This window comes from Giraffa tippelskirchi, chromosome 1 (genome assembly GCF_054371585.1).
Source record: "Giraffa tippelskirchi isolate mGirTip1 chromosome 1, T2T-mGirTip1v1.2.pri, whole genome shotgun sequence".
Lineage (NCBI taxonomy): Eukaryota > Metazoa > Chordata > Mammalia > Artiodactyla > Giraffidae > Giraffa > Giraffa tippelskirchi.
This window is the reverse complement of record NC_137275.1, coordinates 185,428,689-185,448,828: the sequence shown is the minus strand read 5'-3', so window position 1 is coordinate 185,448,828 and position 20,140 is coordinate 185,428,689. Positions and strand designations below refer to the sequence as shown.

At 45.1% G+C, this 20,140-nt stretch overlaps 1 protein-coding gene across 2 annotated transcripts in view; it reads left to right on the top strand.

The window, feature by feature from the left end:
• Nucleotides 1-20,140, top strand: part of LOC145538615 (dynein light chain roadblock-type 1-like) — a 518,123-nt gene that overhangs the window by 419,250 nt on the left and 78,733 nt on the right. The window lies entirely within an intron of this gene.

Sequence of the window (20,140 nt, the reverse complement as noted above, 5' to 3'; positions counted from 1 at the left end):
GCTGTAACATAGACCAGTGATTTAATAACAGTTTCTTCACTACATGGTCGAGTGGAGAGGAAAAAGATTACAAGGTGGAAAAGCATCCCGTCAAACCATAATGATATGTATTCTCTGTGAGTTCCACAGGTCTCAGTTTCCTTGCCTGTAAAATGGGGCAATGATATCTCAAGCGGGTATGATGAGAGTTAACCAAGAGATTGCAAAAAAATTGCCTGTACATAGAATGGGAGTGAAAAGCTCAACACGGTATGCTGTGATGGTGTGGGGTCCGCAGCCACCTCACCACTTCACGGCAGCAGGAGCCCTTCCTGGGGCAGCCTTCTACTCTCCATGGAGCTAATGCCCCCTTCCCCCCTTTCCTAATGCATAAGAGTTCAGAGAAGGAAATTTGAGGAAGGACAATAGTGGTCTCTTAGCAGAGAAGGGTGGGCGATGGAAAGTGAAGATATCGCTTCTAACTCTTAAAACTCCACATGCTGGATTCCCAGGTGCCCTCGGCTACCTTCCCTTCCCCCGTCCCAGAGGGAGTGTGCAATGACAGTAACACCACAAGTTCCTGAAGAGACAACCTGAGCCAGCACCTCATCTAACAGAAGGTGACACTGGGACCAGGAAGGAGAGCATCTTGTTCATGGTCAGACAGGGATGGTTAGGGCAAAGACCCTCTGACCTGTCAGGCAAAGACCTGACCTCCCATCCAGCACCTTCTCCACTGGGCTGGACCTCTGTCCTCTCCCAGCATGAGACTTGGGTTGAACTGACTGTAATGAGATGTCAAGTGAGTTCTCCCATTGTCCGGAAACCGTGGATCAAACCCAGAGCTCAGTATAAAAGGCACTAAGTCCCCACTTCGGAGTACAGAGAACCCCTAGTGGGCCAGCAGAATCCCCAAAATTGAGGATTCCATCACCCTCACTTTCCCCGTGAATTTAAGGGGAGGACCAGCCTAAAGGAAGCTGGTTTGGGGTGGGGAGGAGGATCCTTTCTCTCCTCCAAACCAAGAGAGGAAGCTCCAAGAGAGTCAGTCTTAAGACTGGGGTCTCTGCAAGAGGGAAAGATGGGCACTTCGTTTCCAGTTGGTGCTCTGCCTGTCCAATAGGCTGGCTGATTGCCCCCATGTGATTGTCCTGAAGAGGCTGAAATAGAATGAGAGAGGGACAGTGAAGAGCCAGCACTCTTCCTTTTGATAAGGACGAAGGATTCTTTGTGATTACCCACCTCAATGCACGTGGTTGGGGATGGGGGCCCTGTGGCAGGAAGAAAAAGCCTGATGCTCACCACACAGAGGCAGCAAAGCCAGGCAGTGATTGCCAGGGAAGCAACGGCAGCTGCGGAAAGAGGCTCGGTGCCTACGTAGGTCACCAGGCGAGGTGTGTCTCCCTTGCAGCTCCCCCTTCTCCTGCCTCATCCTGAAGGAGAGGACAGGTACCCAAGCCACACCATGTACTCCAGGGCTGCCAGACAAAATATAGGACTCCCAGTTCCGCTAGCATTTCAGATGAACAGCAAATATCTTTCAGGATAAGTATGTCCCAAATACTGCATGGGAAATACTTAGACTTAAAAATGTATTTACATTTCATTCAACATTCACGATGAATATTCATCTGAAATTAAAATTGAAGCCTGTATTTTTCCTTTGTTAAATCTGGTGACACAACCCTTTCTATCCTCCACATGCTTGCACAGGTACACACACACACGCACGCGCGCACACACACACACACCTGGCTTTTATAGCCACAGGAGGGAAGCTTTGATCTGAGTTGGAGACTGAGGTTTTAAAATGAGCAGGACTGAGACTGAAGGACCAGGATGAAACTGTAATAATAAATGAAAGTGGCTGGCAAGTGATAGAACTGGGTCAAGATGCCATTCAGGAAGCAGCTGCCCAGTGAGAATGTTGGGGCTCTGAGTGGGCTCAGCTGGGGGGACTTTATTAGAAAGAGCTGCTTCCCTAGTTACACCACAAAGTGGGGACTGGCTCCCCTCTCCTGGGGTCGATGCTGCTCCTCTCCACACTCATGGCTTCCCTCTTCAGTGGTCTCTCCTCTTCAGATCTGGGATCTCTCTGCTGTCCTGCAGCCCCCAGTTCCCAGAGTCCATGTCCCCTTGAAGGACTGGGATCTCTAACGGCGGAGCTGGAGGGAGCAGGAAGGCTCACCCTAGGCCAACCAGGGAAAAGGCAAAGTTGCTGGTGGCAGAACATTCTTCCCTGGGAACAGCCACAGACTTGGTGGTTTGAACCGAGGATGGTGGCAGGAGAAGTAACAGGTAGAGTCTCAGGGCTCTGATTCAATCTGGGAGCCACAGTGGGATTCCAGCTGCATGGGAATGCCCAGTGCCCAGGACTGGATTGGATCCTCAAGTTCCCCTGCTCCCCCTGCACAGCTGACATGACCCATACTTACCTTAGAACAGGGGCTGATGCTGCAGAAGAGGGACTGGAGGCTGCTAAAGGTGCCTTTAGCATGACCATCGTTCTCATGATGAATCTTACTCAAGGTTTAGATAGGAAAAATACATGTGTCTCCTGATCCTAGACTGGAGAATTCAGCTGAGCCTCTTCCTTCTCTTCTCCTCACTCTCGCCTTTGCCTGTTGATGTCAACCTCTATTTAACACCTAGGCCAGCTCTCCAGCAAGCCCTGCACTCTCCCCACACCCCCACTGCCACCACCCCACAATGTCCTGGTCCCATTATCATTTATGTCCTCCTTGTTCTGCTGGGCTGGCTCTGTCTTATTGCCTCTGGTCTTCTGTTCACCGGTGCCTGAGGAACTGCCCTCTCTACTGGAGCTCCTGTCAGTGCCCCTCCCCATTTCTTCTCACCTTTTTGCCCCAACACACAGGTGCACATTCGTATCTCTGCTTGGCCCCTAGGCTTGGAACCAGTTCTCAGCCATTCCTTTTGCTGCTCCCTTGGTCACATCAGTGGGACACCAGATGCTGGTGGAATTGACATATAGAAGGCACCCCCGTGAGAAGGCAGTAGCCCAGAGCTGGACAGGGAGGTGCTGAGGGGACTGAGGCATTGCTACTCCTGGGCTGGAGTGGGTGTGAGCCCAGGGACCAGGGCTGGCAAGGATCTCAGCAGGAAGAGGGATTCCCACAGAGAGAGGAGAAAGCGTCTAGGAGGGGCTGTGGGTGGCAGTGCGTAGCCGGGAAGAACGGCGACACAGAGAGGAAGAACTGGGTGTATATGGATGATGGAGGGAGTCTGAGAAAGAGGAATAAGCAGAGGGAGGGGAGGGAGAAAACCCAGCCAGAAGAACTTCATTTTCAGAAAGCAGAGGTAATTTAGTCTGAGGCATTTTGAAGGGAGAACATTCTGGAAATGACTCCAGACTGGTTTTGGATGCACGCACCGCTGCTATCAAGCCTGCATGCCTGACTAACTTCCACATCCGGAGCCATCTCGGGGGCAAGCACTGTCCGCTCGGCTCTCCACGCCCCACACCCATCCAGAAGGCAGCATATGGACTTCCTGGTGTTCCCTGCCTGATGTTCCGGACGAGGAAGCGCAGAGAATCTGCTCAGTCCAGCTCCTCCTCATTACTTGCTTTCCCTGGGCCAGTCCTGGGGCTTGAGGCAAATCACGTGCGGGTGCCTTCCCTTCCCCTAGTGTGGATTCTGGGCAGGACCAGCAGGACAGCCTGGCAGCCTTGGTGGGCGGAGCACTGGAGGGGAGGGGAAGGCAGATGCCAGATCATGGAGGAGTGACTGCCTGTGTGTCTGGTGGGGGGTGGGTACTTGTGGGTACGGTGTGTGTGTGTGGGGGGGAGGTTGGCATGATTAATGTGCTGATGCTAATTATCCACCTGCCGGCTGCATCCTTTTCCCATGGTGACTGCGGAGCCGACAAAGCGCAACATTCCAAGGAATTGCTCAGTTCCTGCTCTGGGGCTGTTTCTCCTCCCAGTCACGGAGTGTCTGCAAAAAGTGTGTCCATCTCCCCCATTCCCAGCAGTTCAGCTGTCTCCCAGTGCTGGGGACTGAATGAATCCTGCTGGGATTCCTTCTAGACTCTTGTGTGGATGTCCATTTTTGAATCAGGAGCTTGTATTGATGGTATAATTATGTATGATCATATCTATATAATCACAGGCTTCTTTGGTGGCTCAGATGGTAAAGAATCTGCCTGCCAATACAGGAGATGCAGAAGACAGGTTCGATCCCTGGGTCAGGGAGAAGGCAATGGCAACCCAACCAGTATTCTTCCCTGGAGAAATCCATGACAGAGGAGCCTGGTGGGCTACAGTGCATGGAGTCACAAAGGGCCAGACATGACTGTGTGACTAACACTTCATATATATACTCATATAATGATGATGATTGGAATGAAAACTGACCTTTTCCAACTTCCAGATGTTCAAGTTGGTTTTAGAAAAGGCAGAGGAACCAGAGATCAAATTGCCAACATCCTCTGGATCATCGAAAAAGCAAGAGAGTTCCAGAACAACATCTATTTCTGCTTTATTGACTATATTAAAGCCATTGACTGTGTGGATCACAATAAATTGTGGAAAATTCTGAAGGAGATGGGAATACCAGACCGCCTGACCTGCCTCTTGAGAAACCTGTATGCTGGTCAGGAAGCAACAGTTAGAATTGGACATGGAACAACAGACTGATTCCAAATAGGAAAAGGAGAATTACATATACATATACATCAAGGCTGTATATTGTCACCCTGCTTATTTAACTTATATGCAGAGAACATTATGAGAAACGCTTGGCTGGGTGAAGCACAAGCTGGAATCCAGATTGCTGGGAGAAACATCAATAACCTCAGATATGCAGATGACACCACCCTTATGGGAGAAAGTGAAGAAGAACTAAAGAGCCTCTTGATGAGAGTGAAAGAGGAGAGTGAAAAACTTGGCCTAAAGCTCAACATTCAGAAAGCTAAGATCATGGCATCCGCTCCCATCACTTCATGGCAAATAGATGGGGAAACAGTGGAAACAGTGGCTGACTTTATTTTGGGGGGGGGGCTCCAAACTCACTCCTGATGGTGATTGCAGCCATGAAATTAAAAGACGCTTACTCCTTGGAAGGAAAGTTATCACCAACCTAGACAGCATATTAAAAAGCAGAGACATTACTTTGTCAACAATGTCCGTCTAGTCAAGGCTATGGTTTTTCCAGTGGTCATGTATGGATTTGAGAGTTGGACTATAAAGAAAGCTGAGCGCTGAAAAATTGATGTTTTGGTGTTGGAGAAAACTCTTGAGAGTCCCTTGGACTGCAAGGAGATCCAATCAGTCCATCCTAAAGGAGATCAGTCCTGGGTGTTCATTGGAAGGACTGATGTTGACGCTGAAACTCCAAGACTTTGGCCACCTCATGTGAAGAGCTGACTCATTTGAAAAGACCATGATGCTGGGAAAGATTGAGAGCAGAAGGAGAAGGGGACAACAGAAGATGAGATGGTTGGATGGCATCACCAACTCAATGGAGGTGAGTTTGAGTAAACTCCGGGAGTTGGTGATGGACAGGGAGGCCTGGCGTGCTGCAGTTCATGGGGTCACAAAGAGTCGGACGCGACTGAGCAACTGAACTGAACTGAATGATGATGATGATGGTGGTGGTGAGAGTGATGATGAGATCCCATTTGATGAGAACTACTGGGTACTAACTGCTTTATGTGCTACCTGATGGGCCTCCTAAAGGTTAGTATTATTACGTGTGTGTGTGTGTTAGTTGCTCAGTCATGTCTGACTCTTTGTGACCCCATAGACTGTAGCCTGCCAGGCTCCTCTGTCTATGGGATTTCCCAGGCAAGAATACTAGAATGGGTTGCCATTTCCTTCTCTAGGGCATCTTCCCAACCCAAGGTTCGAACCCAAGTCTCCAGTGTTTCCTACATTGGCAGGTAGGTTCTTTACCACTTAGCCACCTGGGATGCCTATGAAGGGAGGCAGCTAAATAAAATATCTACATCTTGAACATCCTAGATGTGGCAGAGCATCAGAGACAAACACAAGACACCCTGGTCCTTGTGAGGTTGTAGAGCTGTTGGATTTCTTGCCAACCAAGGTTGTAACATTTCCTCTTGTTTAAATCAGTTGAGGTGTATGACTGTGTTTTGTTGGTTGTGAATTGATCTATAACTAGCTGCTCGATCTCTTTCAAAGAGTCGTCATCCAAGCCCTGGGGAATCCTCAGTGCTCTCTCAGGGCCTGACTTGGGAGGAAGTGGGTTGGGGAGGACTGATCCACCCTCCTGGGGTCCCGCTATACAGTGTTCACACATGGAAGCACCCACCCCCATGTCAGAGTTTAAAGAGTTCTTCTGCTCAATCAAAGAAACAGCTTGAAAACCAGTGCAGTGGATCATCCTGGCTTCTCTTGGGAGGCTGAAAAAACAACAAAATCTGTGATTTCCTGAATACGAGTGTCCGTGCGTTCTTGAAAGAGAAATGGCAGACAGGTTTTCTAATGGAAAGATGCACAGAGGACTGCTTGCACCCCCAGACTGCAGGGAACTACCCCCAGAGGAAATACTCTCCATCTTTCACTGGGATTTGACTCATTGCCATCTTCCCAAGGCCACTCTCAGTTTTTCCTTCTTCCTCACCCCCATCCCCACATCTTAAGCAGGCAGCCCAAGCAAGTCCCTAGGAGTGTGCAGTGTATGTGCAGACCCAGCCTCTCACCTGGTACTCAGCAATGATGTTGGAGGTTCTCTAGGACCCTGTCTTAAAAACCCCGTGCATCTACGTCTCTCCAAATGACCCATTTTTGTTCTCTTTTATGACTAATATTCTATTATATATTTGTACCACATCTTCTTTATCCATTCCTCTGTTGAAGGACATTTAGTTTGCTTCCATGTCTTTGCTATTGTAAACAGTGCTGCAATGAACATTGGGGTGCACTTCCACGTGTAAAACAGATAGCTAGTGGGAACCTGCTGTATAACACAGAGAGCTCAACTCAGTGCTCTCTGATGACCTAGAGGGGTGGGTTGGGGAGGTGGGAGGGAGGTCCAAGAGAGAGGAGATATATGTATACTTATAGCTGACTCATCTCATTGTGCAGCAGAAACTGACACAACCTTGTAAAGCAGCTATACCCCAATTAAAAATGAGAAAATCCCCGTGCATTGTAGCACTTGGCAGGTGAGATGACTGGGCAGCTGGGGAGAGTACAGGCAGGTTGCTTCCCCATGGGGAGACCTGTGGTCTGTTAGGAATGTGTCAGACATTCTCCTACAGCTGAGGTGGCTTCCCAGAGTCTCCTGCTTTATGTAGGAGAGAAAAGGAACTGGAATGTTCTCTGGGGCCTTTTAGTCCAACTCTCCAAAACTTGAATAAGAAAACAGAGGATCAAAGGGGAAACATTTTTCCAACCACTGGTATAGCCACCCTACACACTTGCTGGGCAGAACTCACTGTTACAGTCTCAAATCCCCACTGTCAGTTTCCTCATCTCTTCTCTGCTCTTTCCACATCTGTGAAATGGGTGCTTTGATGCTTCTTTAGAAGACTTGCTGTGAAGATGAACTAAGATACATGCTCAGTTCAAAATGCTGTGCATTTCTGGGTTGGGAAGATCCCTGGAAGAGGGCATGGCAACCCACTCCAGTATTCTCACCTAGAGAATCCCATGGACAGAGGAACCTGGCGGGCTACAGTTCATCAGGTCGCACAGAGTCAGACACAACTGAAGCCATTTAACACACACATACACGTTGCATATTGACAGATGCAAAGAGTAAATCTTAAAAATTCTCATCATAAAAAAATAAAATTTTGAGACTGTATGATGATGGATAGCAACTAAGCTTATTGTGGTAATCATTTCATAATATATGCATATTTCATCATGTTGTACACCTAAAACAAATACAGTGTTATCTGTCAATTAAATCACTTTAAATAAATAAAAAGAATTTCCTTTTTAAAGAAAAAAAGCTTGGGGCAGGGAAGTTCTGTCTCCAACTTGTCCTGCCCCTCATCTAGACCACTGAGCACCCACTGTGTCATTTTTAAGTGACTGCTATGTACTCAGGCAGTACTATGGGAACTGTCTAGCAACAGATAAAAAGAAGCAAAGACTTGTACAAGAAGAAGATGGGTGTATGCTATCATATCCAGGGTCTGGGGGCTTGTGCTGGAGTAGACAGATCAATTGCAATAGAGGCAGGCAAAAAGAAGCCTGACATCTGCCCCCTAGATTTTCTCTTGGTAAGAACAGGGTGAGGGAGTTCAACCTCACTGCTAAGCCTAGCATTCACTGACAAGTCTACGTCTAGTTATTGGCCAAGCAAGCAAACTTCTCTGGAGCATCTTTACCAAAGGAGGAAACTTAGAAACACCTTTCTGGGAAGGATGAAGCCTTGATAACCAACCTGCAGGCAGATAGGCTCCGATACCCTCCTGAGTTGTCTGCAGGGTATAGGGCTCTAGTCACCAGATGGGGGCTCAGACCTGGACCTCAGAGCCAGGGTTAGATGATGCACAAGGTACTTGGAGTCTTAAGAATCTGCAGAGACAAGGCAGTGTATCAGAACAGGAACTGGGTACAAGGAGTGATGCAGGCATTGAAGGTCAAGTCTAGGGCATGGTGGGGATGCTGTCAGGTACCAGGAAGGACTTGTTTTTCAGCACTGGGACCTGGCTTCCTCCCAGTAGTGAGAGTGAATGGATGTTCTGTGTAAAGTGGAAAAAAGGTGAAAGTCTTAGTCACTCAGTTGTGTCTGACTCTTTGCGACCCGATGGATTATAGCCCTCCAGGCTCCTCTGTCCATGGAATTTCCCAGGTGAGAATACTGGAGTGGGTTGTCATTCCTCCTCCAGGGGATCTTCCCATCCCAGGGATCCAACCTGCATCTCCTGCATCTTCTGCATTGGCAGGTGGATTCTTTACTGCTGCACAACCTGGGAATCCCAAGGCAGGAGGTGAGAGAGATAAGTTAAGAGTTTGGGATTAACAGAGACATACTACTTAGTTACCATAAAATTGTTTTCTATGTCTGTGCGTCTGTTTGCCTTGTGATGTTAAGTCTCCTAACCACTAACCTGTGTATGTTTTGTTCCTCTGCTTTTCCCGACCTCCCATAAATTTTCTTAACTTTCAAAAGTCCATTCAGGCATCACTTCCAGTGCTGAGCCTTCCTCGTCTCTCTCAGCAGAGCGTGACACCCCTGAATAGTGTTAGTCACTCAGTAGCCCATGGACATTACATAAACTGTGTCCTCTCTGTCTCGTGCTCAAGCTGAGGCGTGTCTGACTCTGTGTGACCCCATGGGCTGTAGCCCACCTCTGCCCGTGGAATTCTCTAGGCAAAGCTCTCCACTATCAGAGAAACTTACAGCATGGATTTCACTCTTTTGCCCTTTGTCTGTTTCCCTGCCAGGCTGTGCTGTTTATCTCTGCACCCAGGGCCTCACACAGTGCCTGGAACCGGGAGGCCCTTAGCCAAAAGCAGATGAGTGAATACACGAGTTCCCTGGGCACAGTTTCATTCTGATGGCTCTGCTTGTCCTTGGCGGGCAAATAGGGAGGAGGATTCCCGGGTGTCTCCCTCAAGGAGGGTCCTAAGTACCAGGCATACCATCCTTCCACTGTGCTCCATGTACTGCTGCCCTTGGGGAGAAGGCATGGGGAACCTCACGCTGACTCCTCAGCCAGCTCACTCAGAGCACATGCCTCCATCCAGGCTCTGCTTGGGGAAAGGAATGGCTTCCAGTCCCCACCACTGCAGGAGAGGAGTGTGGAGGCAGGTCATACAACTCCACAAAGGAAAAATGTCAGCTTGTTGCTTCCAGATAAGAATGAATAGGTGCAACCCATAATCCTGTCTTGAAGGAGATGAAGGGTGAAAAAAACAAGGGAGACTCGAATGGCCAGTCCCCTCATCTTGCTGCCTGAGTGCCTCTTCGGTGTTTGAAGTTCAATGCATAGAGAATGAGCAGGACTAGGGTCTCAGGAGTCAGTGCTCTGGGGGGCTCCAGGTCTAGATGACCTCCCAGGAAGCACCAGCTTAGCCCTGCCAGCCAGTACAGGCCCAGTGGATGTTCTCAGCCTTTCTCTCATCTCACCCACTGGGCAGGCTGCCACTTGGGGTATTTTGCATGTTCTGGTACCTCTAACCAGAGGAAGCAGAAAGACAGTGTTTTAGATCTGGAGGAAAAATACTAGAATGCTGAAGTGCAATCTCCATTTTCATAGATGAAGAACCAGAGGCCAAGAGAGGGGATGTGCTTGTCCTCTGGGGGTCACACAAGGAAGGACTGTTGAGTGGTGGGAGTGGGGTGAGGGAGGTGGGCCAGGCGTACAACTGAAACACTCTCCTCCCCATGTTTCCACAGGCTGAAGGGGACCCCTCCCTTCTCACTACAGTGGGTTTGCCCCTCTCTAGAAATTTAGCCAAGACTCTCACCCAGCTCAGTGAAGAGCACCTGAGGCAGGTGGGCTGTGCTTCTCACTTAATTAGAGGCTGATTCTGTGGCCCTTTTCCATGAAGGCTTTCCGTCTCCACCGAGCCCAGCAATCAGCCCTCTCGTGCCCAGCATAGGGCTGACAACGGGGGAAGTGCTCAGTAGGTGAGCATAGATTATGTAGTTACTGTTGATAATGATGGCTAGTGTCACCATTTTTTGGTTATTTACTATGAGCCTTTCCTTTGCATGGGCTTCCCTAGTAGCTTAGATGGTAAAGAATCTGCCTGCAATGCAGGAGATCCCGGTTTGATTCCTGGGTCAGGAAGATCCCCTGGAGAACAGAATGGCTACCCACTCCAGTATTCTGACCTGGAGAATTCCATGGACAGAGGAGCCTGGCAAGCTACAGTCCATGGGTTCGCAAAGAGTCGGACACGACTGAGAGATTTTCACTTCACTTTCCTTTGCATACATCATCTCATTTATTCTTCCCAGCAAACCACAACAGACTCCCACTCTTATATCACAGGGATTACACAAGTACTTACCTCAGCCAACATGAAGACCAGAGGAGTTAATTCATGCCGAGTGCTTACACAGTGCCTGACACCTCTCAGATGCTTAGTAAATACCTCTCATCTATTCATCCATTCAACAAAGGCTTGATGTGTACTACCATATGCAAGACACTATCCTAATCTTTGGGGATACATTAGTAAACACCACAAACTAAAATTGATACCCTCATTGAGATTAATTCAAGCAGAGAGAGACAGACAATGAACAAATAATTAAGTTTAAACACGTGAAATGGCAATAAGGGCCATGGACAGAGACAAAGTCAAGAAGACAGAGAGGAGTCCCAGGGCCTGGGGATTAGGAAGGGTCTGGCTGAGAACGTAACACAGATTGGGGCTATATTTCCCGTATGTCTACCTGGGGAAAAGTATTTCCAGGGAGAAGGTACAACAAATGCAAAAGCCTTGAGCCTGGGGTTGTTGTTGTTCTGTCACCCAGTCACGTCCAACTCTTTGCAACCCCACGGACTGCAACACACCGGACTTCCATGTCTTTCACCATCTCCTCGAGTTTGTTCAGACTCATGTCCACTGAGTCAATGATGCCCTCCAACCATTTCATCCTCTGTTGCCCCTTCTCCTTCTGCCCTCAATCTTGCCCAGCATCAGGGTCTTTTCCAATGAGATGGCTCTTTGTGTCAGGTGGCCAAAGTATTGGAGCTTCCGCTTCAGCATCAGTCCTTCCAATGAATATTCAGAGTTGACTTTCTTTAGGATTGACTGGTTTGATCTCCTTGCTGTCCAAGGGACTCTCAAGAGTCTTTTCTAGCACCGCAGTTTGAAAGCATCAAGAGTGCCTGGTAATTTCCAGGAGCAGCAAAGAAGTTTGTAGATCTCCTCCTCCAGGGGATCTTCCCAACCCAGGGACCGAACTTGAGTCTCTTATGTCTTCTGCATTGGCAGATAGGTTCTTTACCACTAGCACCACCTGGGAAGACCATTGACCTGGGAGAAGATGTCAATTAGTCCATGTGCCTGACTTTGCCCTGAAATACCATAATCTTAAGACACACTTATTCCACGGAATGTCAGGGGGTGGAGGGAAGGCCTTTCTGATGCCTGGAGTCTCTCGCCTTCTGAGGCCACCAGAGATGCCCCTTTGATGGACCCAGCATGGATGGGTCCACCCTTGTACCACTGATGGTTTCCTCTTCCAGGAGTCTGAACACTGTAAAGGGATGTCCAGTGGAGTCACCTCCTCAAAGGCCAAGCTCATGTTCCGTGGGATTCTTGGTATGATTAGAAAGGGAGAGATTCACTCACATCCACTTTTCCTAGGAACCTCTGCACCAGCCTACTGCTGAGGCCTGTTAGTCCCCCATCACTGCTGCGACCCAGGCCTTGAGCCTGGGCCACACCAAAGTTCAGATCTCACCAACACGCCCTGCATAAGATGCTGCTATTACTCTTTACTGCCTTGACTTAAGGGGATTAGTTTAGGCAGCTGAGGGCAGGTGCTGTGAGGACGGAAGTGGAGAAGCTCCAGAGCAAGGCCAGTGGGGAGAAACTTGACTAAATCCAAGGCTTAGGGCTTGCAGGAAACAGGAACAGCCTGGCCCAGTGCTGGGGGTGGTCTTTGGAGGAAGGATGTGTCCTAGGCTCCAGGGAAGGAATATCACAGAAGGTACCGATGATCACATTTGCACAAACAAACTTCTCAGGTCTGACTCTGTGTGTGTGTGTGTTTGTGTGTGTGTGTATGTGGAGAGGGCATGTGAGTGGGTGCATGGGTGGGAATGTGTGTGAGTATATGATTGTGTGTGCATGAACGTGAATATGGGTGTGAATGAGTGAGTGTGCACATGTTTGGAGAAAGTGGATGGGAAGAAAGGCCAGTCTCCCTACCAGCGCCTTACCGGTGGATCTAGGCAACGCTCTTTAGGGATGGGTGGGAGGGATAACTGTTATCTCTTCAATCATTTTAAAGACTTGCATGGGCTTCTCTGGTGGCTCAGTGGTAAAGAACGCACCTGCCAAAGCAGGAGACATAAGAGTTGTAAGAGTTTGATCCCTGGGTTGGGAAGATCTCCTGGAGAAGGAATGGCAACCCACTCCAGTATTCTTGCCTGGGAGAGTCCATGGAGAGAGAAGCCTGGTGGGCTACTGTCCATGGGGACACAAAGAGTTGGATACAACTTAGTTACTGAGCAACAACAACAAAATGCTTGCAGCCTCACCTCCCTTCCTCAGCCACTTCACTCTACACCCTGACGGAGGACTCCTCTGGCCCCAACAATGAAATAAAGACACCACAGAAGGTAAAAGCCTGTGCAGGGAGATCAAAGCTGCCCTCCTAGCCCACATCGCCCCTCCCTCCACCTCACCTCCTGCCAGCCCCTCCCTCCAGGGTCCCTGTCTTTATTCTGAACACTCGCCTTTTCTTCAAAGGCCTCCTTTCTGGAAGAGGGATTGCACACACTTTGTCTCAAACATGCTGTATTTTTTTGTTAACAGCAGCACTGCACCAAAAGAGATCAAAAGAGGGGCAAGAATAAAAGCGAAAAGAAGCCACCTCCCAAATGAATAATGGAGCCCTTGGAAGAGGAGAGGGCACCGAGCTCCTGTTCAGACCCCCTGGTGTCCCTGGACACTGGCTGGATGAACCAGTGAGATTTTCTCTCCATTAGGAAGCCCAACCTTGTCCCCCTGTTATTTCACTGATGCTTTCTCATCTTCTCTGTCATCTAATTGTCAGTTTTTTGTAAGTCTGTTTTGGGATTGCAGAGGGGGTAGTGATTAAGAAAGGAAAAGGCATCGCACCCAACCAGACTGCCAGACCTGGGTCCCCAGCCTTCAAACCCTCCTGTCTTCACACTCTTGATCCAGTAGAAATTGCATTTTGTTGTTCAAACTAACCTGTCAGATCTAGTTATACTGCTGGGCATGCATTGTTTTCTCCCATCTCTCCTCTGAATTCCCTCAAGTCCTGGAGGCTAAAAGTGGTGTATCTAGGATGCAAAGTAAAGGCACCAGAAGGGGTGATTTCCAGTTCTTATGGGATGCAGAGCCTGAGCAACTGGGGTTCGTGGGATTCCTGGCTGAGGGAGGACAGGTGACATGGGCCTGGAATGGGGTCTTTGGAGCCATACGAGGGGGCAGGCTGGAAGGCACAGTTGACTTGCCAGTCAGCCCACTGGTCAAGAATGTTAAAGTGAGTCTTACGGTCTCTGCAGCATCTGGATCAGACCAGATCCCCAGAACTGTTGGCTGAGTGAGATGATCAGTGGAGGTAGTAGGAGCAAGCCATCAATCTCCTCTCTTTGGTTGAGCACCTACTGCCTTTAAGGCACTGTGGAGCTACAGAGACAAGTAGGGCAAGTCTGTGCTCTCAGGGCACCTTGTTGAAGTCAGGCAGGTGTAACTGGCAGCAGGAAATATGACAAGAAGGGGTTATGGATTTAGTAGAGGGATGGATCCTGGAGTGTGAAGAGGGAGAGCCCCAGGGAGATGGTGTGAGTGTATGTGATGTTGAAGCTTGTGGAATTTGAAGGTGTGTGGGTAGGAGGGGAGATTTTTGAGGTCAAGGATGAAAACACCAGAGAAGGAACAGGATGAGGAAGAGACAAGTTGTGGAAGAAGCAGTGAATAGAGAGCTCTGTTTAGAGTGAGGTCCATGAAAAGGGGCCATGGAACCACAAGGCTGATTACTAGTGCAGATGACACAAATGAATGTTACCCAAATGAATACTTGTCTGGGCACAGGAAATCTATGGGCATTTAGTACTCTGAATAAGGATACTTGACTTGTTTGTATTCAATATATACATTGTATGCATTCAATACATACATTGTATGTATTCAGTACATCAACTGTTTGTATTCAGTACTAGGATGTTTAAAATATAGAAGATGGTAGGAGGGAGATAGTGAATCCCATATGAACCCTGTCTCCCTACAGCCCTCTTCCCCTCTCAAATGGGAACCTCTTTCACATTTCTTATATGCCTTAGAGCAATTTTGTGCATCTACAAGAACTTATAGATATTTGTCCTTTTTTCATTTTTTGTAAATAAGTGGATGGAGCTGGCAGGTTGCTGTGCCCTTCTCCAGGGGATCTTCCCAACTCAGGGATCAAAACCAGGTCTCCCACATTGCACGCAGATTCTTTACCATCTGAGCCCCCAGTGAAGTCCAAGAACGCTGCAGTGGGTAGCCTATCCTTTCTCCAGCGGTTCTTCCTGACCCAGGAATCGAACTGGGGTCTCCTGTGTTGCAGGCAGATTCTTTACCAACTGAGCTATCAGGGAAACCCTGAGAGAATGCTAATCATTTTGCTCTGTACCTTGGTTTTTAAATTTTTTTTAAATTAATTTGTATTGAAGTAGTGTTGCTTTACAATGTTGTGTTAGTTTCTACTGGACTGAAAAATGAATCAGCCATACATGTACATATATCCTCTCCTGTTTGGACTTCCTTCCCACTCAGGTCACCACAGTGCATTAAGCAGAGTTCCCTGTGCTATACAGTAGGTTCTCATTAGTTTTCTATTTTACACAGAGCAGTGTGTATATGTTAATCCCAATCTCTCAATTCTTCCTACCCTTGCTTCTCCCCCTGGCATCCATATTTTGTTGTCTATGTCTGTGTCTCTCTGCTTTGCAAGTAGGATCATCTATACCATTTTTCTAGATTCCACATATATACTTAAATATACAGTATTTGTTTTTCCTTTTCTGAGTTACTTCACTCTGTATGACACTCTCTAAATCCATCCATGTCTCTGAAAATGACCCAATTTCATTCCTTTGAGTGGCTGAGTAATATTCCATTATATATATGTAACACATCTTCTTTATCCATTGATGGACAGCATCTTTGAGTTTATTTTTCATATTAGTATCAAGAAAGCTGCCTTATTCTTTTTAATGGCTACGTATCGTCCACTGTAAATATATGCTATCATTTAATTAACCAGTGCCCCTCTGAAAAACATTTAGATTTCTTTTCCTATTGCAAAAGATGCTGTAATGAATACCTTCTACGTACATGTTGATTTTACATGAGCATGTTTATCTGCAGAAAGGTCTTAGTAAAGATATCATTGGTTCAAAGGGTATACATTTTTACTTCAACAGATACATAAAATTGCCCTTCAAAATGCTGTACCAAGTTATACAATGACTCACAATGAGTGGAAATAGCTGGTTTGTTATAGTCTTGGCAAATAGTATTGCTAAATGTGCTATTTATTGGCAGTATGATATGTAAAACAGGGTATGTTATTGAGATTCATTCCATCATATTGACATGGAGGCTGACATCTTTTTAAATGTTTAGAAGCCATTTGTACTTTTTTTCTGTGAACTGATTGCTCATGTCCTTTGTTCATTTTTAATTGACTTTTTGGTATTTTTCTTACTTCCCTTTAAGAATTCTTTATATATTTGTTAGGATAAATATTGAAAATATTTTGTAGTTTTTCTTTAATTTTTATTTGAATTTTTATGACACTTTTATTGTTGAGAAAAAAATGGAAATTTTTGTAGCAAACTTTATCTTGATAAATTATAAAGGTAATGAAGTCTCAAAAACAGACTCTCAAAATTAAAATTATTAAAACAAAAACACTCTTGTGTTTTCTTCTAGTACATTAATGTTTCCATGTTATATATTTAAGGAGTCAGTTAATCTATACAGTAGAAGGTACACATTCTAACTTCAAATTTCTCTTGATAGCTATCCTATAAACACAATTTATTGACTATCATGTTTTTCCCACTGATACACAAAACCATATTTATCACCCATTAAATTTTATGTGGTAAATTTTTATATATTACATTTTTCTATGGTATTTGGTTATATTTCTGGATAATCCACTCCATTTCATTGACATACTCTTGATTCAGTATCATACTCTATTAATTACTACATCTTTGTAATATGTTCTAGTATCTGACAAAGTTAGTATGCTCATATTTCTTTGTGGGTTTTTAAGAATTTTCATATTTTTTTCTTGTAATCTTTTAAGTTTGTTTTGTTTGTAAACTTTAGATTGTCTAAAGTTTGATGTATTTGGTGGGGGAACTTTAATGTTACAGAATAATTTAGGGAGAATTGATGTCTTCATCTGAGTCTTCCTAAGAGAGAACAGGTCTTTCCATTTGTTCTTTTCTCCTTTTGTTCGATATCTCTTGTTTAAAGGCTTTCCCCCTGTCTTCTCCATGTAAATCTTATACGTTTGTTAAAGTTATTACTAGACACTTTATCTTTTGGGTGCCTATTGTAGATAAAGATCTCTCCACCCTTTATAGTTTCCCATTGAATGAAAAGACTATATATTTGTTGTCCTCCCCCCAGACACCTCACTGAAGTCCTTTATAAGAGATTTTCAGCTGATTTTCTAAAACTTTCAGTTATACAATTACATAATCTAAAATAATGAAAAACTCCTCTTTTCTATTTATAATCTTATTTTTATGTTGCATTTAATAACATCTTAAAACAATATTAAATGATAGCAGCAATACTAAACATCATTATTTAGTTTCTGATGTTAGTAGAAGTCCTTTTAGTAGGTTTTTCCATTAAGCACGGAACTTTCGTTTTGAGATATAGGAAGTTTTATCATAATGAGGAAGTATGTCTGTATAAAACACTTCTATTTTTGAAAGGAGTACACCGATGTGAAAAAAACACTTCCTTAAGTCAAGCAAAAGGTTGGTGAATTTTATCTGATGCCTTTTCCACATTTTTAGAGATTATCCCTTAATTTATTAATAATAATATGGCCAATTATATTAACAGAGTCAAACTATCCTTGCAGTCTTGGAATAAACACACTTAGTCATGGCTATTCTTTTAATCTTTTGCCTGATTCTTTATACTAATATTTCATTCACATTGCATGCATTGATATTCGTCAGGTGAAACTGATCTACATGTTTATTTTGTGATTTGTCAAAATTTTATTATCCGTGCTATCCAACTTTGTAAAAATAATTTGGAAGTGATCTTTTGTTTCTGTGATCTGGAGCAGTTTAAAACAGCACTGGAGGCATTCATTGTTTAAATATTACACAGAATTAGTCAGTGAAATATTTAGCTTTTTTTCCTTGCAGGAGATTATGTATATATAATTTGATTAAAAGATATATAGCATGCATATATATATATTATATATATGTATATAATATATATATTTAAACAAACTTTTTTCTTTGGTAATTGATCTATTCAAGTTGTCAATCTCTACTATGGTCAACTTCAGTAATTTACATTTTCCTAGAAAATTAGGTATTTTTTTTCAGATTTTTAAATATCTATGATTGAGCAAAATTATATAATTTTTTTCATTTCTTGTGTATGAGTTTTTCATAAAGGTAACTTTATGGAATATTTTAAATGATTAATTAGGACATGTTTTGTGCAAAAAGAAGAAAAGTTAGAATATGGGGCATTAGAGGATCAAAAAGTCTGTGATTACAAAATTAAAGACATTGGGTAGATCAGTGATACCACTTTGGGCAGGTCTGTGACAGTCTGTCAGGTTGAAGACTGAGAGTAAGGGGCAATGGTTTGTTTTGCTATTTTAGGAAAATCTCCATCGCCTTCAGGTTACTTCATTCCCCTTCTGTAGATGGTCAGGGTGTTGAATGAGGAAGTATTACACCTTACCACACAGACTCTCTCTTTGAGAGTTACTTACCCCCATGCCCAGTCTAGATTCTACCCGATCCTTTATGGCTTTGGCCTAGTTATCCAGTCCTTCAAACTCACTTACTGGTATGAATATGAGAAATCCTATTCATAGGCTCTTTTTTTCTCCCCACTGTTGCCCAGTGACTCCAAGATGACTAGGTATATCTGTATCAAAGAGCTTCCATTTTGCTTCACCAAGGGAAGAGAAATGTGAAATGTCAGAGAATTCTCTTGTTCTTAGAATATACTGGGACCTTCTGGAAAATACAGCTGGACTCACTGAATTTTCTGAGTGGGGAGGCATTTCCTCCCCTGGCAGATTCATCTTCTCACGCCATCAGGGAAAACGCACAGAATGTTGTCCTGAATTCAAGTAGCATTTTGCCTGTGAGCTCCCGGGCAGACAGGACCAGGCTTTCTACCTCTGTGGCTTGGCATAGTGAACTGAATATAATTGTGTATGTTCTAATGTTTGGGCAGCCCTATGTGTAAATATAATTTTTGTACAGTGAAGAGTACATGCCGAAGACAGAAGGTGGCAGTTTCCAGCAAAATGAAACCCTCTCTCACCTATACATGGTGAGCACATGATTATAATAAACAGTAATAGCAATTGAGCCCCTGTTACATGCCAGACATAATACAAGGTGCTTTACCACTTATTGTTAGGTGTCCCTGACATGAAAACATATGAAGACTGTTAAGAGACCATTCATCTAGGAAGAGATGACGATTAGAAATCAGAAGATTTTGGGGAACCTGTGGGTGGTTCCCAGACTGAAGCACACTGGAGAAGGGCATGAGAGGTTGAAAAGGCATCATCCCCAAGACTAAGTACTGTATCTTTTCAGGGTTCTTAGTTTTCTTCATTCTTAGTGACTAAAGCAAACAATGTTTCTAAAGCACTCAAGGGGCTTGGGTAGGCATTGGGTTAAAGTCCAAACATTGCAAACAACCCAATGGGTATAAGACTGCTCCAGATTCAGTTGGTAGCTAGAAAATAAGGGTTGTCACCACTCCCACCATATAGCTATATACTAGAAATATACAGGAGAAGGTATAGTGTATCTCAAGCCAGGGTTTCCCCTCAGATTTCATAATGGTTCCCCCAGTTCTATCCTTTCAGATTGCTATATGGTGGAAACTTTTTTGATTCCTTATCCTTTCTTTCCTCATTGAGGTGGTCACGCCCTCACTCAATTCTTATAAGCAATTGGCAAATAACCTCTGTTCTAGTGCCTACCCCAAGCTAGGCACAGAGTAGACAGTAAAAGTTTGCCCAAGAAATGAATTAAACAATTTCACAATTAATCCTACATATGAACACAGCTCTACCTGCAGGACTATCTCAGTGGTTGGGGCCACATCTTCAACACGGAGCCCATTTGCAGAAATGTGATAAGTTCGTGAAGGGTTGGCATTGCCTCTGTCTGTCCTACTTTCCTAGGGTATGTTGGAGATCTCTGATAAAAACAGATGTGCCTGGCAGCTTCACCTCATGCTTTATTAGGGAAGCTGCTGTGTGAA